Source organism: Paroedura picta, chromosome 9 (assembly GCF_049243985.1).
Source record: "Paroedura picta isolate Pp20150507F chromosome 9, Ppicta_v3.0, whole genome shotgun sequence".
NCBI classification, from domain to species: Eukaryota; Metazoa; Chordata; class Lepidosauria; order Squamata; family Gekkonidae; genus Paroedura; species Paroedura picta.
Window position 1 is genome coordinate 27,408,895 of NC_135377.1, and position 15,419 is coordinate 27,424,313.

Genomic DNA, 15,419 nt, shown 5'->3' on the forward strand with positions numbered 1-15,419 from the left:
TGCAGAAAAATGCAGAGGGATGGCCCTGGGATAATCATGTAGCCGCGGCATGGGTTTAATCAAATACGAGTGCTTTCAGACATCATAAAATCGACATAGACTAGGTACAGACGGCTTGGCAGCAAGGCACTTTGGCAGGAGGGGATGCAGCCGTCTTTCCTGCAGGTTGTGCTTCCCTTGTCAGTGTCCCAGCAGCAAGACTGGAAGCACATTTAACTGAATGTCTCACTCATTTTTATGGATACCAGAGGACCTGTTTAAGTGATTGCTGCAGATTTTTTTTTAAGGAAAGCTATTTATCCATTAAATGCCCTGAAGATTCAGCCAGAATGGATAGTAACATTTGTCTGTATCCCCTAAATCCATTTTATTTACTTGAGATTCCTCTCCTCTCCTTGCTCTAAAAAGCTAAAGTAAACTTCCATCCATCCAAAGAGTTATTCATCTACTCCCATTGCACAAATTCCACTTCAGACTCCTCTTGCATTATCATTCATAGTACAAGTGCTCTATTCCAGAAGCTGAGCCCCTGGTTCAAAGACCCAAACATTTAATCCATTTCAAAACACAGTGAGTGGCAGAAGGATTTATCCACGCTCTGCTGACACCCTGTGGGATCTTTCTTCTCGCTCTCTTGTTTTGCTCTTGATGAGTGGAAGCAGACTTTCCAGGCTCCCCAAAAATGAATATTCCAGATGCTCCTTGTGCGTTTGATCGCTTGGGATGAAAGTGTAGGGCTGTGTGCATTTCATTTTAATGTAAAGTTCTGCTTAAAAAAAAAAAGACATTCATATCATGTTTCTGCCATTTTAATAATGACTGGCATTGGGGAGGAGAGGGGGAGTACACCCAAATATCAAGTGATTTCTCTCCATCCGTTCTCACCCGCGTTAGATTGGCTGGAGAGGAGGAGGCAAAAGTCCAGAGCAGTACATGAGAGGAGTGTCTTTGTGATACGATTCTCTGTTCTGACAGAGAAGGCATTGTTTGCTCACTGTAATAGACTTGGCAGCCAAATAAGGTAGGGATCTGTGCTGTGCATACAGATTCAGAAAGGAGCAGAGCGGCAAGAATCTGAACATTCCAAGAACTGGATTCCCTAAGAGGGGCTTCACAGCATGCCATGCCTGTAGCAGCTCTTCTGGAGTTTTCTTTTTTGCTGACAAGCTATACGTCTCTGGAGGAGAAGCATTTTTAAATTACAGGTAATTCTTCTTGCTTTTATAAGGATTAACTAATATTGCCAGCAAGCTTTATCGCCTCAAAACAGCAACTTAACTTAACTATATGTATGCAACTGTCTGGCTCTGAGAATGTCTTTTGGTTTAAAACAGGGGCCACCCTGCTGTGAATACCCTGAGTGAAGAAGAAGAAGCTATTTAGGTTCTTTATCTGTTGCATTATACCCAGCAGTTAAATCTTTATAAGCAACGGGGGCTTGAGGATTTTTGCTGAAGTGTTACTGTGGAGTCATTGACTGGCTTAAATAGCTCTGCACACTTCCAGGTTCTCAGTGCTGTCCTAAACAGATTTTATACCCTCCTGAGCTCATTGACTTGAGGGGAGTTAGAAAACTTCAGGATTGCATTCCTTTAGAGTTGTGCTGACAGTTCCTTTCTTCTTCGTGCTTCTTTCTATCAAATTAATATTTGTCTGTTAAAACATATTGTGCAAATTATGTTTATTAAGCGAGTTTCCTTTGGCATTTTTGAAACTAGTGGATTATAAACTGTGCTAAGGCTTTAGACTTTATATAGTAATTCAGATGTGTTTCCTTTATGGCCTTTCTGTTTATTATCTCTTGAGACTTCTAGCTGCTCTGATTTTTTTTAAGCCTTTTGAAACTTTTTTTAAAGGGGTAATCTGGTTATTTTCACAGCTGTCAAGGGAACAGAGAGATTTTTCTGTTCCACTAGCAACTTAAAAACCATTTAGAGTTCCCCGATGCTTCTTAGCATGTATACTTCAACTTTTCTAAAGCTGATGGCTTGAAAATGGGACCAGTCTGAAGTGCTACATTTTAGAATAACCATCCAAAGGGAAAGGAAACTGAGAATTTCGTAATCTGTGGTATTGAAGCTTCATCCAGTTGAATACCTGGAAGCTCATTCTGATGAATCTGGTTCAGGCCACGTGAGTCTGCTCTCGTGAGGCTAACTCTATTTTGTTGTGTCTTAATCTCCAAGGAACAACTGTTCCATGTAGCACAAACACATTGCACTGTGAGACTCTGGAAACACGCTGCATGACAACAGGAGCCCTTGCCTGTCACCCTTGAAAACAGCCTGCTGAAACCATCTAGGATTACCCTCTGACTAAAGGTTGCAAGCTGACCAGCTGCATTTTAACTGTCCAAAGTTGGCAAACAGCTAAGGAAGCTTTCTGGGGTGGGGGGGGACCCATTAACCCAAATCATTTATTCATTACTTGGAGACTGTTTTGTACTTTCCCCAAAGACAGTTAAAGGCAATTCACAAATTATGAGTTTAGGTACACAGTACAAAAAGTGTGAAAGTTTTGAATAAGTATTTGAAAATATCTGCACCACGTAACTACTAATATGAAGTAGTCCTCTGTACATGAATCCTTATGCCGCTATTAATTCTTCAGTCATTGAGGGTCCACAAGACACTTTGTTGTTTTGGGGACACAGAATAGCATGGCTGCAGTTTTGGAATTTGTCATACCATGGTGGTTACCGGAAAGTTTGAACTACAATTGGTGGATGACCAAGATTTGTTTCTGTGTAACGTGTGTCCCATGGAAGCACAGTATCACTTCTTGAAACTTTTACACTTGAGTTTTAAAATACTTTCTAGAGCTTTTTTGAAAGATTCCCTGACAGATTGGTTCTGAATACAGTAATAAGGGATATACATACTGCCTCTCCAGCAATGATCTTCCCATGGAATGGGGTGGTTAAAACTAGGAATGGGGAAGGATTACCACACTGGCTTCACATTTGCTAAGTTATGTTAGCCAGTCACTTTCAGAGGATAGTTATGTTGGTTTGCAGTAGAACAGCTAGATTCGAGTCCAGTAGCACCACAGAGACCAGCATGTTTTCAAGAGTCAAGGTTCCCTTTGACAGATTAAGGAGGAATAATATCTGATGAAGGGAGCAATGAGTCTCAAAATCATATACTCCCAAAATCGTGTTGGTCAATAAGATGCTACTGAGTTAGACTCATCAGTAGCTCATCTTTTGAGGCTACAATGAAGAGTTTTCCCTGTAGGTTAAAGCCATAACAAATAATGGGATGGGTATCTGCAGTGTTCCACTGATTATAGACAAAATGCTTTAAGGGGCCAGAAATGAAAGCTTCACATGAAATATGGAGCTGAATGGCAGGCCAGCCAGGAAGGCACAATACGCTTCATGGGAAATGGAAGCAAACCTTTGAAATTCTTTCTGTGATGGTAATAAAGATTACAGGGCTTAGAAGGTATAATTGCTTTATGTTTGTTTATTTATATATTTATTGAGCCAGTCATCTTGGGGCAGCTCACAACAATATGGTTTTTGCATGTTGCTTTTTTACTACCCAAAGGGATCTCAAAGCACCATACAACTGCCAACCTTTCCTCTCTCCACAGCAATCACCCTATGAGGTAGGTGGGGCTGAGAGAGCTTACAGTGTTGTGACTGTCCCAAGGTCACCCAGCAAGGCTTCATGGGTGGGAGTGGGGAGTCAAGCCGAGTGTTCAAGGCTGCCACTCTTAACCACCACACCAACCACTACACTAAGAGGAAATTATGTGCTTAAACATCCATGGCTGATGGCAAATGACCAGCATCTTAAATGGACAATGATTATTAAAGGTGTTGTGAACAGCAATAAGTGACATTCGGCTGGATCCTACAGTCCATGAAGGGAGGGAAGCCTCTCTGCCTTCTACTCTCCCTTCTGGACCTGGCCTCAAGACACTGCCGATTTCCAGGATGTTTAAGAATGTGTCGGATGCAGTGTTAAGGACTTGAACCTGAGTAGAAAAGGAGAGAAATCTCTTGTGCAAACTTTTCAAAAAATGGAGCAAGCATTACACAAGAGGGAAAGAAGCTTCTGCCATTTTGTCCTTCCTTGTTGCAGTCTATTCTATTTCAGAGGGTCTCCTGACCTTTGGAGCATCTTTTTAAGAAGCACAGTTAAAGGAAGGGGGAAGGGGAAGGAGAGAGCCATCCCATAAACTCTTTCCACTCATGGTTGATAGGATACAAACCATTAATTTTTACTAGCTTTATCACACTAGTGAATTTAGTTCAGCAAGTTTTAAATTGCGTTAATTAATTTCAGTCTCCTGATAGCTCACAAAAGCCAGCCTACCAGGTAAAATCGAAAAAGCGTTATGAGGCATATACCTAGTAGGACACTTTTAAGCCGTTGCATCTAACACGGTCTCTGCATTTTTAGCTGAAACAAGAGAGTGCTTACCTTTCAAAAACCCATTGAGATGAAACAGAAACCCCTCCAAGACCCTGATTGCTTTTGCCTCCATGTGGTGTTCTGGAATTTGGAAAGAAGTGACCAAAAGATTAATCCATTCAAGTTGAGAATAGTTGGGCACATGCCCCAGGTACATGCTTAGCCAGACAGCTTCTAGGAAGGATGCTGAACAGGTTCTTGACCATTACAGATTACATGACCATATCCCTCTTCATATAAAATATACGTATGTGTTTGGATGTGTAATGAAGTATTCATGTCTGTTTACTTACGACAGATTTCCTTTGACTCAAGTGGCTTTACTGTAGTGAAGATGATTTTTGTAGATCCCACACAGACGCAGACTTGTGTGGCTTCCCCAGTGGTGTCCCTGGAATGCAGTGGTTACAGGGCTTCCATGGGGCCAGTTTTGCCATAGTTTCCCTGCCCCCAATCCCCAATGCCAATTATTTCTGCTACCTCCGACTACTTTGTGTCTCCCCCATTTAAAAAAAAAAGAAATCAGTTGAATTTCTTTATATCTATATAACATCACAACAATCTGTTTATCAGGGCCTCTGAATTCCTAGCTTTCATTGTTTGAAAAATAAGTCACAGAGATGCACCTTTCCCCTTAGATCTTGGCAACTAAATGACTTACAGGCATACCTTTTAAAAAAATGCTGGGAATCCAGAGAAGGAGTTTTATATTTGTCAAATTATACTGGTTTTTGTCAAATTATACTGGTATAACAATATGAAACGGTGAATTGTGATTGTTTGGTTTTTTATAAGAGCCTCTGTTGGGGGAAGAAATGGCTGCAATGGGGGCAGGAAACTGGCTCTCGTATAAGGGGGGAAACCTGAACTTCCCTCCCCCCCACAGCAGCCATCCGGGCTTTCTCCTGTGAGCTCTTCCAAAATGTCACAGAAAAGATCGGAAAAAAGCCAGGGAAGCATTGGGAGCTACACAAATGGACTCTGATGCTGAGGGGAAGCAAAGAAAAGAAAAACGAAAAACCTCCCAACAACATTAGACCTAGGGCAGAAATAACCCATGTTGACATCTCTTTAGAATTGTGTCTTATTACAATGCTACATTTTTCTCCCAAAAAAGATGCTGAACATAGAGATTTATCTCTAAAAATAATCATGTAAACTCCTATAGCCTCAGGATGAAGCTGCCCTAGAAAAATGCCTGGCTGCCTTATTAAGCCTGTCCCGTAGAGTTCCTACTACTTTTTCTACGGAAGAGTTTGGCTGCTGCTGTCCTCGACAGTTATTTCTGCAGGCTTGCCACTGAAATTAATAGGACTTCTCCCAGGACATCTGGATTGAAGGACCGCCATCCATATACCTCAAAGAACCTGACAGAAAAATGCACTGTGCAGCTGAAGGTGAACATGCATGGCACAGATAGGGTTGCCAGCTCCGAGTTGAGATATTTCTGGAGATTTAGGACCATATCCTGGGGAAGGCAGGGGAGTATAATGACATAAAGTTCACTGAAACAGCCATTTTATCCAGGAGATCTATTTTTTGTAACCTGAAGATCAGCTTTAATTCTGAAAGGTCTCCAGGCTCCACCTGCAGCCTGGCAACCCTAGATACTGAGTTCCCTAACTCATCTTTGAAATTGGCATGAAGCCTGAACTTCCTCAACTCTGTTCATGATGCTTTAACAAAATTACTTGGGATTTTTTTTAGCAAATCAATTGCTTTATTTAGTTACAGTATCACATCCCAAGCACGGTCGCTCAGTACCAGACTTGTGACTTTCGTATTGAGTTCCAGCTTGTGCAAGAATGGAAGGCTTTCTGCTAATTTCATAGGTAACATGCATCTGTCACATGCCCAAGGTTCAACTCTGGCATCTTCTTGGGCGAGGAAGTACATGGCGTCTTCATTGCTCAACCCCCATGTTCTTCTTTTTCAGTGTATCCCCGTTGCTTCCTCATTGAAATTGGGTGACTACAAGGAAGGGGGAATGCAGCTGTGAAGTGAGTAAGCCTCTTGCATTAACAAGCTCTTGATTTATTTGTGATGCTGCTACTAAGGTTACTCCAGCACAGATTTATATTGCTGTTGACATGGGTTGACTTGTAGTTGTTTTATGCTATAACTCAGTGGTCCCCAACCTTTTTATCACCGGGATGGTCAATGCTTGACAATTTCACTGAGGCCCGGGGGGGGGGGTAGTCTTTTGCCGAGGAACATCGCTGCTGCTGTTTGAGCCCCTGCTCCATTTGCTTTCCTGCCGATGCCCCTGACTTCCCACTGGGGGGCGCTGCCAGCAGCAGCTGCGCAGGGTCACCCCAAGGGAGAGCCCCAGCCATGGCTGCCGCTGGAGAGCACCAAAGGTGAGCTGGCGGCAGAGTGGCAGGGCAGCCCCCGAGGCAGCAGCTGGGGAGGAGGACGAGGAGGAGCCACGGCCCGGTACCGACTGATCCACAGACCGGTACTGGTCCCCGCACCGGGGGTTGGGGGCCACTGTTATAACTAGTGCTGTTGGCCTGTGCATATTTGTGCCATTTTACAATGGAGAATTAGTCAGGGACGTTCTTTACCATACACAATATGGTGGTGGCCACTAGCTTAGAGTGGTTTTTAAAAGGATAATGCAAATTAATCAGAGAGGACAGGGCTATTAACCATTTACAGATAAATGGTTAGAAGTAGATTATATGTGAATGTCAGATGTTAGACGGGTTCGGCTTGTGAGTCATCAGAACCATCTGCCTGTCCTATATTATAAGTGGGATCTTGACTTAGCCAGGTTTTAGGGTCAGACTAGAGGAGATACTCGGGCTTTTATAATTGTGCTCTGCCTTGTTTGTTTTGAACGTTCAGTACTGCTGGGGAGAGAAGAATTAAATCAGATTGGGACCTCAGCACTTGGGGAGGGTTTTCTTTTTAAAAGCTTTCTTTTAGTGCTACGTTCCTGCAAAGAATGCAGAGAGGGTAGCAAAGAGGTAAAACTGCTCTAGAGCCCCCAAGACTACAGGATCCCAATATATTTCCTAAGATTGGTGGACAAACAAAATTGTACCTATCAGACCGTTTGCCTTTGACCATACAGAGTAAAACAGGAAGTCTGTTTGCTTATAATTGGCATTTATGAGTATGTAATACATTTAGCATGTAATATTCTGTTTATTTAATTTTGCTGTGTAACTGACAGCATTGGATGAAGAGCAGGGTCTTGATGACTGAGGGTCCCAAGTCCCAGCTCTGAGCTGTGATGACAGTCTAGGATGCCCACGCCCACACCTAAGGATCAGGAAAATTCCTAGAGCACTGCCACATTGCAATAACATCACTTCCAAGTTCCAGCTGGCTGTCGTAGTGTCACTTTCTTTCTCCATTTTCCTCGCTCCATTCAGTTCCAGTAGGGGAGCAAGTGGGGATTTGACTGCTATAAGCAGGTAACTCTAGACCTGAGACTCTTTTGTCTCAGGCCCAGGTTACCTGTCTGTGATCTAAGTAAATCTATATATGTAGGATCCAAAAGCAGCTGGAAGGGCTGCAAATCAACTGATGTTTGGGTTTTTGACTGCTGGTGTCTAGAATGAGTATAAGTGCTGATGTGACTTGATGTAGTGATTTTGTGATTGTAAGATGGATGCTTAATGAGGTAGGAAGGCAGAATATAAATGCTCTAAATAAAAAATAAATGCAATAATTTAAGATTTTAAAAAGTGGGGGAAAGGGTTAAACATCCCTTTTTCCAGTTGCTGACACTTAAAACAAAAATATGAAAATCTTCTGGTGACTCATCTACTTTGGCCCTTTGTTCTGATTCATCAGTGTGGTTCATATTTGACTGTGTCACTATTTTGATTTAATCTTTTGAAATCAAATATTAGATGAATATTTTAACTGGAGGTGAAATATGATGCATCTCAGTGTGAGTGCACATAACTGCTTGCCTGCCTTTACCTTCTGAACAGTTTCAGAAGTCCAGGTGTGAGAAATACTAATGGAAATCTCCAAGAGAGGAGTATACAATAGGTTGAATATTGATCTTTACATGACCTACCATTTCCCTTCAGAAGAAACAGCCACAAGAGGATTGATTGGCTGGGTAACCCTACCTTGCAGCCTTTGAGATATCCTTTACAATCACTCCTACCTTATGATTCCAACTCAAAAGAACCCAACAACTGCAATCTCAGTTAAATTCAAGTTGTATTCTCTGTGACCAAAGGCATCCACTGATACTGAGGGGGAGGGGTTTAGACAGCCCCTTCGCCAGCCATCCTGGGCCATAACACTAATGATGCTAAACCAAAAAAGGAACAAAACCCAACCTTAACAGCTAGGAACTCAAAAGTTGAGCTGAACAATAAAAATAATGTAAAACTTGTTAATTATTTATTGTAGTGCACAATTAAAAACAGAATAAAAACTTCTTAAACACTATACCGAACTAACAGCACATAGAACCAAGGACCAAACGCGTTTCGACCCTTCCGGGTCTTCCTCAGTGGTCAAAATTATAATAATACACTCTATATAGAAATATACCTATATAGAACTCTCTATAATGTGTAGCTGAATGGTTGAGTGTAAATGTATAATGTGTAAATTTTATCCTTTTTGGAGACCAAAATTTTATCCTTTTTGTAGACCCTTTTGGGAGGGGGAGAGAGTTGTTGCTGCAGAGGGAGTTATAATTGGGAATGTTAATGTTGTTTTATTGGGTTACTTCCGTTGTAAACTGCCACGAGCCTTTGGGAATGATGGTAGAGAAGCCAATTAATTAATTAATAAGGGAAAGGAATTTAGTGTTTGCACTTACTCATGTTTGTGTTTCTGTTTCTAACACCTCCTGCTGCATCAGAAGCTGGTCCAGAAGAGCTTTCATTAGCATGTGAAGAGATACATTGAGAATCCCTAGTGATGCCCTTTCAATCATTGCTTATGTCTTCAAGATATCCCACCCCCCACTTTATGGAAGTTCATCTTTTTCTCAGAACACTGTCAGTTGTTTCTCTAAGTATTTCTCCTTTTCCTCTCCAAACTCTGTGATCAGTCTTCTTGCAAGTTAAAAAGCACCCCCCCCCCCTTGCAAATGTTCCTTTGCCTGTCCTTGGTACTTAGCCTCTGCTGTTAGCATATTGTTTCTCTTAGCAAACTGGCAGGCAACAAAGCAGAATATCCTTTCAGCTGCCCTCTTCATTCTTTCCCCCCAGCCCCCTGCTGCCTATTGGCATGCCACAGTCTCCTTCCTTGGATGGAAAGGCATGGGGTTCTAACAGCATTACTTTATGTTTGAAGGCTGGCCATGTCGACCAGTCATCTTGACAGATCGTAGCCTATGGAAGTATTCAATTTCCTTCTCCAGTGGTTGATTGGTTGATTTCTGTTCAGGGTCATGAGAGTTAAGTCAAGGGTTCTTTCATCCTGTTCTGTTACTAACTCGCACGATGCAAAAACAGGCTTCCTTATGACCCCGGTGCTTTGTATTTTTTAAATATGCCCAAAGTAGTTTTCGGTGTCAGCAGAGTTGGAAGTGGTCACTGGGCTGGGAGATGCATATGCAAGAACCTTCGCTGCCTCCTCACCACAGCACTTGCTGAGCCCACAAATAAATGCTTAGAAGCAGGCACAGAAGCTGCTTCCTTACAGCTGCCTGACAGAAACCCAGCATAATAATGTCATTGCACAGTCTGCTGGCTGCCAATAAAGAAGTTCTCATTCTGCACTGTGGGATCAGAATGCTAGAGATACGCTCAGCTCAACTCTGCACCCTCTCCACAGTCAGCTGTTGGCAGTTCTACAGAGAGGCAGGGAGCTTGTTAAAGGCAGACTAGCAGAGCACATTTCCCCTGATTGTGAACGCCTCTCCCCTGCAGTTATTAGTCTTTAAGGTGCCACAAGACTCTTGATTATTTTAGTCTGCCCCTACCTCAGCAGGCAGGGCATACCAAGAACTGACAACTCCTTTAGATGTATGTTCTTCCCTTTTCAATTTTAATATTGGCAGGTGTCAGAGGTTTTGGTTAGCTGTCTTGTTTCTTCCAGTTGCAAGAAATGAACTGGAGAGGTCTTGTTTGGTTCTTAAAATCCTTGCCAAATACGCTTATTGAGGATTTAATAAAGGAAGGGAAATCACTAACGCAGATCTGGCACTTATTAACTACAAGGTACTCTATGTACCCCTTTGTCTTGCTTACTCGTAGCGTGGTTCTGAGAACGGGAAATCTGGAATCATATATTTATTTCAGAAATATAAAATTTTTAAAGGAAGTTCAGGAGAGGAAAGTTATATTTACCTTGCTAAAAATAGGACCTTGAAGAGAAATTTTTGTTTGTATTGAATTCAAAGTGGAGCTGAATATGAGCTTCAGCACAGAAACATATCTTATTTATTTAAAATACATTTAGAAGAGGAGTTGGCTTTTATAACCTGCTTTTCACTGCCTGAAGGAGTCTCAAAGCAACTTACAATCGCCTTCCCATCTTCTCCTGCAGAAGACTCTGTGTGAGGTAGATGGGGCTGAAAGAGCTCTAAGACCGATTATGCACGGGCTGGAATGCCCGTGATGGCAGCGACAGGGCTTTGGGGAAAATCCCCAGTTATGCATGACGTTGCCGCCATCCAAGGCCTGGCCCAACCCAGTCCCTCGGAAGACCTGTGTTAACGAAACCCAGATTCTTCCAGAGGCCTGGGTCTCCCGAGGGCAGTGCCGAGGGCTAGGTCAGGCTAATCAGAGGAGCCAGGCTTTCGTCCTGGCTCCTCTCCTGACCTACAGCATCCCTGCAGGGACATCTCTTGCCCCTGCTGGCTCTGCGGCACCAACATGGACATCCCCAGGCCCCACTATGGTTGGAGAGCAGCATGCTGCTCCCTACCACCATGAAGTGGGAGCCGATCCCCGCCACCGCTGCTGCTTTAAAGCACTCCCGGCGCTTCCAGCCCCACATTGCATGCTCAGGGCTGTTGCACCAGGTTGGGCGGCATGCGCTGGGGGAGCTCTGCCCCTGTGCATACATGGGAGACCCCACTGCAATGGCATGGTGGCAGCATGTTGTAGCTGCCGCCGTGCATAATGGGTCTAAGAGAAACTGCTCTGTGAGAATAGACTGGGACTATGCTAAAGTCGCCCACCTGGCTGCATATAGAGAAGCAGGCAATCAAATCCAGCACTACACATTAGAGGCTCCCATTCTTAACCACTACACCAAGCTGGTTTATGTACTGCCTCTCCACCAAATGTATATTTTGGTACAGCGCAATTAAGCATAGTGAAACGAGATCAGCACGGCAACCCCATAAACTACCAGTAATGATACATTATCATTTAGCCATCCACAGTGCCTACCCATGTCTCTACGTTTAGCATGCATCTTTTCTATTTATCTGACAATACGAACTCTCTTCCAGTTGGCATCGTACTGACTCATCTGTCAGATTATTAAGATGCATGATGCTCTTAACAGGTGATTTCTTTTGAGTTTGCCTTTGTAGAGGCTGATTCACGCAAAATGTTTTCTTGTAGTGCAAATGGCCCATGAGGCATGTTCACAGTTATTGGTAATGCTGCCTATGAACAAGAGTCAGCCAGCAGCAGCTCTGATTGGGATAACTGTTGTTTGGGGCTGTGATTTTTATCACACATTACATTTGTCCACAACAACCACTTGAAAAAGAGTGCTGTCTAGATTGCTTATGTAGTCTTATGTGGCCAAGCCTGAAATCTGAAAGATAACAACCATCTAAACTAACTTTAGTAATTTTTCTCATGTACAAGAAGTTAAAATCACAATTGCTGTCTAAAAGTCTGCACATGGTGAAGGCGCACCATAGCCAGGTGAACTATTGGTTTCTTGTGAGTTTTAGCAGACTAAGGCAAGACGTTTTGCAAGAAAAAACACCAGAAAAAAGTGGGTAGGTGGGAAAGGGAAAATAACCACAAACAGATGTGAAACCAGCCTGCATTTTGTGCACAGCTAACATGTTGTGTAATACCAATTGCAGACTAGGCTAATTTACTGTAAAGCAGCACTATGTTTTTCAGTAACATTAATTTAAACCATTTCTATTGGAACAGTTGGTGTGCTTTTTAACTATTTCAAGCCACATGTTGAGATTCTAAAGAGTAATCCTCTTATTCCTAGGAGTTTTTTAATCAATTATTGTTAGGGCAAAATCGTAGGAATTCAGGGACAAGCTGGCTAGATATTAGCACCTATAAGACTTTTCACTACTTTCCGTCATTTTACATGGTCCCTTAATTTAGGCTCTTTGTGTGTTATGATGCACGAAGTGTTGTTTTTGTTATTTGCAACAAGCGACGTGCAAAAATCAAGTGTTTAATTATATTTTCTCACTTCTTTTGTTCCCCATTAATACTACTAGATACGTGTCTTCATTTACTGCATAATCCATTTTATGCCTCCTTTTGAAGGCTCAAGCCATGATAGCGGGAGGTCTAGACAGGATTTTTGTATATGAGCAGAATAGCTCTTTCAATGTGTGAAGACCTTCTTAAATAACATAACCACATGGAGAAGCTGTTCTGCAACATACGGTTTATGATAATGACGGTGCTTTGGAGCAGTAAGCATGGTTATCTCTGGGGTAGTTCAGGGACACAGACAAATCCTCCAGCTCAAGCAGCTGCTAGTGCCTCCGGCTTTGAAGCTGATGCTTTGGGTTTGCTCATCCTGAAAAGAAAAAAAAACCACACGCTCAAAAGCCTGCTAGATCTCTCATCCAAGTATGCAGAGTTAAGGTTTCTTAAGGTGAAAACTTTGCTTCTGTGCCACTGAGTGCATTTGGCTGCTATCTTAGCATTAAAGAGTTATGAGGTTCTGAATCCTTGATCCTGAAATAAGACATTCTGAACTAACTCAGGTCAATTCCAGAGTGATAGCTCTATTAGCCCCCCAAAATGCACTCTTTGGCATCTTAGACTAACGGATTTATTAGGCATAAGCTTTCATGGACTAGAGCGCATTTAATCAGATCCATGAAGTGTATCCTCACATGGCAGATAGATAGCCATGCCTTGGATTGAAAAACTCACGCATAAACAATGGGGTCAGGAGGCAATAAATTGCTTGAGATGCAGATGGTGACATTTCTTTGCCACAATAGATCTGCATTGCATTTTGCAGACATAGTCAGTCTTTGAAAAATAAAACGTAACTAATGAGAGCAAGCATATTTTTGTTGGACCTGAGAAGCCTGCGTTTGAAGCCCAGAATACACCAGATGAACATATATTGCTTGACTGCTGTGTCATATATGCAAGTCAAGGCTCAAACCTGAGCATCTTGCCCTTGGGGTTCACTGCCCAGCACTGCATAGCTGGGCAGCTTTGCAGCCTTTTGGTTGCCTTGGCAGGCAAGTTTGATTTCTTTATATCTTGTGGCATGCATAGTAGGAAATATCAGTTTCCCCCAACAGTTATGGTCATTATTTTTAAGGGTTAAAAATCATGCAAATGAGCTGCCCCAGAGAAAGGGAGGGAAGAAACTCTGTATCCCATGTGACCTCATGAATGAGTAGCTGCTCTGGATGCCGTTGCAGTAGTTGATGTACAAACTGTCAGGAGGACACACAAAGACAGACACACTTATTTATTTGTTTGCTTGCTTTTTATACCATGCCTCAATTAAATTGTTAAGAGTTAAATGCTGGATTTTTAATGTAAAGTGATTCTTACACTGATGACCATATTGGTGGTGGTGAGGTGACAGAAAACCAAAATTCATTTCTGCGCATGCACAGGGGCAGCACGTTCTTTGGCAGAGGCGGTCAGGCTATGTGGATTGTGTGAGCCAAACTGGTGGTGTTCAGTCATCTTTAGCGAGAGCCATGCAAGTTGCCTGTAACAATAGATCTTTCCATGAAAAAGAACTACAGTTCCATTTGGTAGTGTAAGCATGCATAGGTATGAATTGTGCTGATGGGTGGCCGAGCATTTTTGCCTTGAGATCCTTTCTAAATGGGGAAGTGAACTAGAAATCTGGGTGAGAGGGAAATCCTCTAATATTGTCTACTGCCTTTGTAAGTCTGACCATCTAACACCTTTTTGCGATTCACTTCTTTGTATGTGGTAGAAGAAGGCCCACCAGACCTTTCAAGGGGAGAGAATTTAGTGCTCTGCTATTTTGTAGCTATGACCACTAATTTTGCCTTTTTGGTCCTGGCCTCCACTTGGTGGAATGAGCATTTGGAAGAGCTGGGGGCCCTTCAGGAGCTTGCTCATTTCCAAAGGGCTTGCAAGATGGGGCTCTTCTGCCAGGCATTTGGTTGGGGTCACTGAACATCAGAGTGCCCCCCTTCTATAAGTGCCCCTGGAGTGGAATGGGAGAGGTACTGGAGGCTCACAGATATTGGTATCATAATGAAAAGAACAGCATTTTATATGTTTAAATGTTTTAAACTTTAACTGTTTAAATGTTTTTAATCTTTTGTATGTATCATTTACTGTTGTCCCCCAGGAGCAGCTGTCATATAAATTCAAATATTTATTTATCGTACTTCTATACCGCCCTCCCCGGAGGCTCAGGGCGGTTTATTTATTTATATAAATAAATAAATGGAGGGAGGGAGGGGAAAAGCTGTATAAAAGCTTTTGCAGGCTGCTTTCATGCCATTAGCTTCCACTTATCTATTCCTGTACTTCTCACACCTCTTTCTATGAGTACAACACACTAGAACTAACTGTCACTGTTACAGGCTACTAAATCCATGCTTCAGCAAATCAAACTGTATAGGTCTCACCTTAGTTGAAGTTACAGATTTATGTTTTAGTCTGTTCAGCATCATTCAGAGAAACCTAAATTTTAACATACTAGTACAAGGCGTGCACAGCAACAGCCTTTAAAAATGCTTTAATGATTGCTGATAGAGAAGCCGAAAGGATACGAAGAAGAACATTCAGAAAACTGACACATTTGCTTGAGGGAAAAGATAGGAATAAAAGCCACTGGTAGTCAGTGCCACTGGTAGAGGAATGTGCCATCAAGTTGCAGCCC

At 42.5% G+C, this 15,419-nt stretch overlaps 1 protein-coding gene across 12 annotated transcripts in view; it reads left to right on the forward strand.

Moving 5' to 3' along the window:
• The window catches only part of PAG1 (phosphoprotein membrane anchor with glycosphingolipid microdomains 1), a 113,010-nt gene that overhangs the window by 64,075 nt on the left and 33,516 nt on the right, over positions 1–15,419 (forward strand). For 7 of the 12 annotated variants that reach the window (XM_077352044.1, XM_077352052.1, XM_077352045.1 and 4 more), the window contains one exon: positions 6,361–6,424. The exons of 3 other annotated variants lie outside the window; for them this stretch is intronic. The gene's annotated coding sequence lies outside the window, so the exon portion shown is untranslated. Of the gene's footprint in view, positions 1–601; positions 1,206–6,360; positions 6,425–15,419 lie in introns of those variants that run through there. 2 more of the 12 variants (XM_077352043.1, XM_077352050.1) reach the window with 2 other exon arrangements.